The sequence below is a fragment of the Leptidea sinapis genome, chromosome 14, assembly GCF_905404315.1.
Source record: "Leptidea sinapis chromosome 14, ilLepSina1.1, whole genome shotgun sequence".
In the NCBI taxonomy this organism is placed as follows: Eukaryota; Metazoa; Arthropoda; class Insecta; order Lepidoptera; family Pieridae; genus Leptidea; species Leptidea sinapis.
Genome location: NC_066278.1, coordinates 22,285 through 30,000, shown reverse-complemented (window position 1 = coordinate 30,000; position 7,716 = coordinate 22,285). Strand labels below are relative to the sequence as shown.

The following is a 7,716-nucleotide window of genomic DNA, read 5'->3' as shown; positions in this document are numbered from 1 at the left end:
ATCGCGAAAAACGAATGTGAGTAAATAAGTAAGTACGTAAGTAAGTAAGTAAGCAAGTAAGTAAGTAAGTAAATAGGTAAGTAAGTAAGTAAGTAAGTAAGAAAGAATTTTGATTTGATTTGAAATATATTTCTATTTATTTGGTTTCGGAGGGAAAACGAAATGTACATGTCGCGAACTGAAAATGTTCGTACTCGTTATTAAAAAAAAAAAAAAATAAATAAAATTAAAAGAGCGATTTTTTCTTCGAAGCCGCAATGCATATTTAATATTATGTAATTAATAAATAGTAAAATCAAATCAAACCACAACAATTGCTGCTGTTTTATTATTCTCGTCGTCGTCATCGTCATTCATATTTTATTTAATATATATTTATATTTGAGTAAGTTTGTGAATGCGCGCGATGATAACGATGATATAACAATATACGGTACTCTCGGGGCAGCTGTGTGTCTGTGTTTGTGTTGCGCGTTGTTTTATATGTTCTTTTTTTACAATATAAAAAATGAGACAGACTCACCGCGCTGTGTCGATCGAGCGTTTTCGGGTTTCCCTATGCGGATGATATTTGATTTGGTGATTTGTTTTTTGTGATTTCGTTTCTCATAATTCCTCTCTTCACTCTCTCTATAGTATAATACGCTGCGGCGATCCTCGTCACGTTGAAAGCGATCGTGAAAATTTTTTGCGCGCACCAAGACGCCGACTGGGCTTCGACGGTTTCCCTCTGTTAAGATTTTTAACGTGACGGCCCGCAAGCCGGAACGCGTCGTGCATTTCACGCGTGCGAGACGTTCACGCTCCTCTCAAGCACCGGGCGTCGATCCGATTTGTGATCACGACGTGTACCGATATTAATACGTTGATACCGCTTCTATTGCGTGTCATCATTTTTATTATTACCCGAAGGGACTCTCGTTACTGAACTTTCATAACATACATTGCCCTGTACTTTCCCCGGGGCGTAAATGAATAGGGGAGTCCCAGGCCCATGGGTGTCGTAAGAGGCGACTAAGGGCTTTTAGAAGTGGGAGAGTCACGCTGCCGTCTTATGACGTCAGCACAATCGGGCCAGACTCGTCCGGGTTAATTACCACACTCGCACAGAATACCGGCGTGAAGTAGCGGCCTAGTGCCGCTATGTTTCGATAGGTTAGTGTCGAGGACCGGAGGCCATCCCTTACCCCCACCCCCTCCCCCCAACAAAATATGAGAGCGGTCCATAAAGAGCTATTACCCCAGGAGGGTACCGGCTCTACCAGAGCCGGAGAACCCCTCCCCGAGCACTCTCGCTCGGGCTGCCCTTCGTATTCTGGGGTGGGCACAGAACCGCGCATGACCGAGGACAAACGAGGCAGAAACACCACGGCACCCCGCTTCACGCTCAACGTGGACTTTTGCAATATCAGGGGAATTCACTCCAATTTAAACGCCGTCCACCACCACCTTGAGACGGCGCAGCCGGGCTTGTGTTTCCTTACGGAGACGCAGATATCTCGACCTAGCGATACGTCATATTTAACGTACCCCGGGTACAAAATTGAGCACAATTTTTGCCTCATGCCGGGGTATGTGTGTACGTTAGGGAGGATATCTGCTGTCGCCGTCTCGGCAATTTTGAGGGTAGGGACCTGTCTACTCTCTGGCTCCGCGTAGATTTAGAGGACCGCGTCCGTATCTATGCGTGTGTCTACAGGTCCCATAGTGGTAACGCAGAAACCGATCATCTCATGGGCTGCGTTCAAGCGGCAATTGACGACGTGCTTGCACAGATCCCCTCCGCTGAAATCGTAGTCTTGGGTGATTTCAACGGGCACAATGCCGAATGGCTTGGGTCACGTACCACAGACTACGCAGGGCAATCTTTGCATAATTTTGCATTGGCGTATGGTCTGTCCCAATTGGTTGAGTCGCCAACGCGGCTCCCGGATGTGGATAGCCACATGCCATCCTTATTAGATCTTCTGCTGACTACACATCCCGATGGTTACCAGGTCTTTGTCGACGCCCCTCTCGGAACGTCCGACCATTGCCTGGTCAGGAGTGTAGTGCCTATCCGATGCCAACGTCGCAGACCACCAGCGACCCGCCGCGTTTGGCATTACAAGTCAGCAGATTGGGATAGGATGCGTTCCTTTTTTGCATCCTACCCTTGGGGCAAGGTTTGTTTCCCTTCGGATGATCCTAGTGCCGGCGCCGTTGCAGTAGCCGATGTGGTGCTGCAGGGCATGGATATTTTTATACCAAGCTCTGTAGTACCGATCGGTGGCAGATCACAGCCCTGGTTCGATGCGTCAGTTAAAGCAGCATCTGACTGCAAAAAACAGGCGTATCGAACTTGGGTTGCGGCGCTGGGCACAAAGGATCCGAACTGCAAAGTTCTTAAGAGGAAATATAACCGTGCCTCCAGATTTTTTAAGCGGCAAATCGCCCGTGCGAAGTCTAAGCACGTCGTCAAAATCGGCGAGCAGCTTTCCAGTTACCCGACCGGAACACGCAAGTTCTGGTCGTTGTCGAAAGCTGCTCTTGGTAACTTCAACCAGCCGTCCATGCCGCCGTTGCACATGAGGAATGACACCCTGGCCCATACGGCAAAAGAGAAAGCCAAGCTCCTGTGCGCTCTTTTGGCCTCCAACTCGACACTTGACGACAACGGAAAAACACCGCCGACCATCCCGCGGTGTCAGAGCTCTATGCCTAAAGTACAGTTCAGACAGAAAACTGTTAGGCGAGCTCTGTTTTCGTTGGATGTCAGGAAGTCGAGCGGGCCGGATGGCATTTCTCCAATCGTGCTTAGAACGTGTGCCCCTGAGTTGACGCCGGTGCTAACGCGTTTATTCCGGCACTCTTATTCCAAAGGCGTAGTCCCTGACTCATGGAAGTCAGCCCTTGTCCATCCGATCCAAAAAAAAGGAGACAGTTCGGATCCGGCGAACTACTGGCCTATTGCTACCATCTCCCTGCTCTCTAAAATCATGGAGAGTATAATTAGCCGCCAGCTTTTAGTATACCTAGAGGGTCACCAGTTGATCAACGACCGACAGTATGGCTTTCGCCATGGACGGTCGGCAGGTGATCTTCTGGTATACCTAACACATAGATGGGCGGCGGCTATTGAAAGCAAGGGGGAAGGCCTGGCAGTTAGCCTGGATATAGCGAAGGCCTTTGATCGTGTATGGCACAAGGCACTCCTCTCCAAACTTCCATCAGTTGGGCTTCCCGAGAGCTTGTGCAAGTGGACCTCCAGCTTCCTCACTGGGCGTAGCATACAGGTCGTTGTCGACGGATATTGCTCGAACCCGAAGCCCGTGAATGCTGGAGTGCCCCAACGCTGTGTGCTATCTCCTACGCTGTTTCTTCTGCATATCAATGATATGTTGGACACCTCCAACATACATTGCTATGCGGACGACAGCACTGGTGATGCCGTATACACGGGCCATGCAGGTCTCTCTCGGGAAATCGTCGACCAGTGCCGGGAGAAACTTGTGTCTTCTATCGAGTCCTCTCTCGAGAAGGTCGCGGAATGGGGTAAATTGAACCTTATCCAATTTAACCCCCAGAAGACTCAAGTTTGCGCATTTACCACTAAAAAAACCCCATTTGTCGTATCACCGCTCTTCGAGAACACTTCTCTTGAAGCCACGCCTAGTATCGGAATACTGGGTCTCGAAATCTCGAGCTATTGCCTATTCCGTGGCCATCTGGAGGGCAAAGCCAAATTGGCTTCGAAGAAGCTGGGCGTCATCAATAGAGCACGACAATACTTCAAGCCGGCCCACATTCTAGCGCTCTACAAAGCGCAGGTCTGGCCACACATGGAGTATTGCTGTCATCTCTGGTCTGCCGCACCCCAGTATCTGCTCGATCCATTTGACCGCGTGCAACGTAGAGCAGCTCGAATTGTCAGGGACTAAGTGCTCTGTGAACGGCTGGATCTCTTGGCGTTGCGAAGAGACGTCGCATCATTGTGTGTCTTCTACCGCATTTATCACGGGGAATGTTCGGAAGAGCTGTTTAACCTGATTCCTGCCGCCGAATTCCACCTTCGCACGACACGCCACAAGTTAGGATTTATTCCCCACCATCTGGATGTGTGGCGGTCCTCCACAGTGCGATTTTCAAGGAGCTTTCTCCCTCGTACTACAAAGCTATGGAATGAGCTTCCTTGTGCGGTGTTTCCGGGACAATACGACATGGGTACCTTCAAAAAAAGCGCGTACACCTTCCTTAAAGGCCGGCAACGCTCTTGTGATACCTCTGGTGTTGCAAGAGAATGTGGGCGGCGGTGATCACTTAACACCAGGTGACCCGTACGCTCGTTTGTCCTCCTATTCAATAAAAAAAAATACAATCGGCCCATCACCGATTTATGATTCGTTCAACGCGCACCGTATGCCTTTGAGATATATAGTATACAGTGCGCGAATGGATATCTCACGATATGTTCAAGATGTCATAGTCGCGACGCCCTAAGGGGAGATCGCGACGCATGACGCGCTGAGCGCGACAACAATCGTTGTTTGCAGCAGCTCATGGTTGATCCTGCCAGTAGTTATATGCTTGTCTCAAAGATTAAGCCATGCATGTCTCAGTGCAAGCCGTATTAAGGCGATACCGCGAATGGCTCAATATATCAGTTTTGGTTCCTTAGATCTTACTCAGTTACTTGGATAACTGTGGTAATTCTAGAGCTAATACATGCAATCAGAGCTCTGACCAGTGATGGGATGAGTGCTTTTATTAGATCAAAACCAATCGACGGAGGGCCTCGCGTCCGAAGTCGTTAATTTGTTGTTGATGTTGATGAATCTGGATAACTTTTGCCGATCGCATGGTCCAGTACCGGCGACGCATCTTTCAAATGTCTGCCGAAGTCGTTAATTTTGATGAATCTGGATAACTTTTGTCAATCGCATGGTCCAGTACCGGCAACATTATTTATTACAACAGTATCTTTCAAATCTCTGCCTTATCAACTTTCGATGGTAGTTTCTGCGACTACCATGGTTGTCACGGGTAACGGGGAATCAGGGTTCGATTCCGGAGAGGGAGCCTGAGAAACGGCTACCCCATCCAAGGAAGGCAGCAGGCGCGCAAATTACCCACTCCCGGCACGGGGAGGTAGTGACGAAAAATAACGATACGGGACTCTTACGAGGCCTCGTAACCGGAATGATTACACTTTAAATATTTTAACGAGGAACAATTGGAGGGCAAGTCTGGTGCCAGCAGCCGCGGTGATTCCAGCTCCAATAGCGTATACTAAAATTGTTGCGGTTAAAAAGCTCGTAGTTGCATTTGTGCGCCGCGCTGTCGGTGCATCGCATCCGCGGTGATACTGACACGTCTGCGGAGCATATCATCGGTGAGCCGGCGGTAAAACGCCGGTTCAATATCAAAATCCTATCGCGGTGCTCTTCAGTGAGTGTCGAGATGGGCCGACAATTTTACTTTGAACAAATTAGAGTGCTCAAAGCGGGTTCAAAATGCCGCTTGAATATTTCGTGCATGGAATAATAGAATATGATCTCGGTTCTATTTTGTTGGTTTTTAGAACTCCGAGGTAATGATTAATAAGGATAACTGGGGGCATTCGTATTGCGACGTTAGAGGTGAAATTCTTGGATCGTCGCAAGACGAACATCAGCGAAAGCATTTGCCAAAGGTGTTTTCATCAATCAAGAACGAAAGTTAGAGGTTCGAAGGCGATTAAATACCGCCCTAATTCTAACCGTAAATATGTCATCTAGCGATCCGCCGACGTTACTACAATGGCTCGGCGGGCAGCTTCCGGGAATTCAAAGATTTTGGACTCCGGGGGGAGTATGGTTGCAAAGCTGAAACTTAAAGGAATTGACGGAAGGGCACCACCAGGAGTGGTGCTTAATTTGACTCAACACGGGAAATCTCACCAGGCCCGGACACCGGAAGGATTGACAGATTAACAGCTCTTTCTTGATTCGGTGGGTGGTGGTGCATGGCCGTTCTTAGTTGGTGAAGCGAGTTGTCTGGTTAATTCCGGTAACGAACGAGACTCTAGCCTGCTAAATAGGCGTCGTCTACTAGGTGTGCGCGGCTTCAGGGTCGCGCAACTCACTGGCGGCGTATTAAAATTCTTCTTAGAGGGACCGGCGGCTTCGAGCCGCACGAGATTGAGCAATAACAGGTCTGTGATGCCCTTAGATGTCCTGGGCCGCACGCGCGCTACACTGAAGGAATCAACATGTTCTCCCTGGCCTAGAGGCCCGGGCAACCCGTTGAAACTCCTTCATGCTGGGGATTGGGGTTTGCAATTATCCCCCATAAACGAGGAATTCCTAGTAAGCGCGAGTCATAAGCTCGCGTTCATTACGTCCCTGCCCTTTGTACACACCGCCCGTCGCTACTACCGATTGAATGATTTAGTGATGTCTTCGGACCGACACGCGGTGGCTTCGCGGCCGTCGGCGTTGCTGGGAAGTTGACCAAACTTGATCATTTAGAGGAAGTAAAAGTCGTAACAAGGTTTCAGTAGGGGAACCTGCAGAAGGATCATTAACGTGTAACGGTCGCGTGCGCGAGCGTTGTCGCCGACACGCTTCGCTCACAGCCGACTGTTGACGATGATAACTTCAATCACGTGTCAATCACTGATTATTTTCGCGCTCGCGATGTGCTCTCTGTGCTCCGTTGTCGCGTTTGCCGCGCGCGCGCTGCCGTCTCCCGCCGCATGTGGGGGGTGTCCGGAACGACGTCTCCGGCACGACGCTTCGGCGGGCGCGGTTCGCATGTACGCGACGCGCGTGCATCTCGCGACGCGCTCATGTCGAGTGCGAAGCGAGTCGAGATCACGACGTACGCGCAATGCGTGCGTCACATTATATTTTGTTACACACAGAGATCGTTCACGTATTTTCTAAATATAAAAACTATTACCCTGAACGGTGGATCACTTGGCTCGCGGGTCGATGAAGAACGCAGTTAACTGCGCGTCATAGTGTGAACTGCAGGACACATTTGAACATCGACATTTCGAACGCATATTGCGGTCCGTGGAGAAATATCCAGGACCACTCCTGTCTGAGGGCCGGCTGCATAAAAAAATACGACGACGCCCTCGCTGTATACTGACAACACTGTTTGCGCGCCTAAAAAACGTGTAAAACGAGTGACGGTCTTCGGGCCGGGCTCGGATAAACCCCGCCGGTTTGCCGGGGCCCGCTCGATCCGTTCGATAATGTAAAATAAGCCGCAACGCGTGGTGCTGTTCGCGTGCAATGCCGTCTCCACCTCACGCCCAACGTGGGTCACGGAGAAGGGCGCGGTACCGGGGCGCGCTCGTTCGCTGTCACACGCGGATATCTCGTGATTAATTTTAATTAATCTATGCAGAGTTCTCTATGTGAACGGCGTGCGTGGCTGCGCCTTCGGTTCGCGTCCCGTGCGCTGCACGTGTTATTTCGGCCCGACGTGAGCATGCAAACGAGTAGGCGGACTCGACGTCCGAAGGGCGCTTCGATCGCGGTACGTGCGCGGGTCGACGATACGTCGTTGAGACTTATTGGCGGCGCGCGCACGACGGTGTCGCTGCGCTGACGGATATCGTGTCTGCCTCATACTTTTTATCGTTGGTCTCAGATCAGGGAGGATCACCCGCCGAATTTAAGCATATTAGTAAGCGGAGGAAAAGAAACTAACCAGGATTCCCTCAGTAGCGGCGAGCGAACAGGG

The 7,716-nt window shown here is 50.2% G+C and overlaps 1 non-coding gene across 1 annotated transcript; it reads left to right on the top strand.

Annotated features, from left to right (window-relative positions):
• The first annotated feature begins 6,918 nt into the window (after positions 1-6,918).
• LOC126968141 (5.8S ribosomal RNA) lies at positions 6,919-7,075 on the top strand. The gene has a single exon (XR_007730154.1). It is a non-coding gene; the product is annotated as a 5.8S ribosomal RNA (ribosomal RNA).
• Positions 7,076-7,716: the final 641 nt, after the last annotated feature.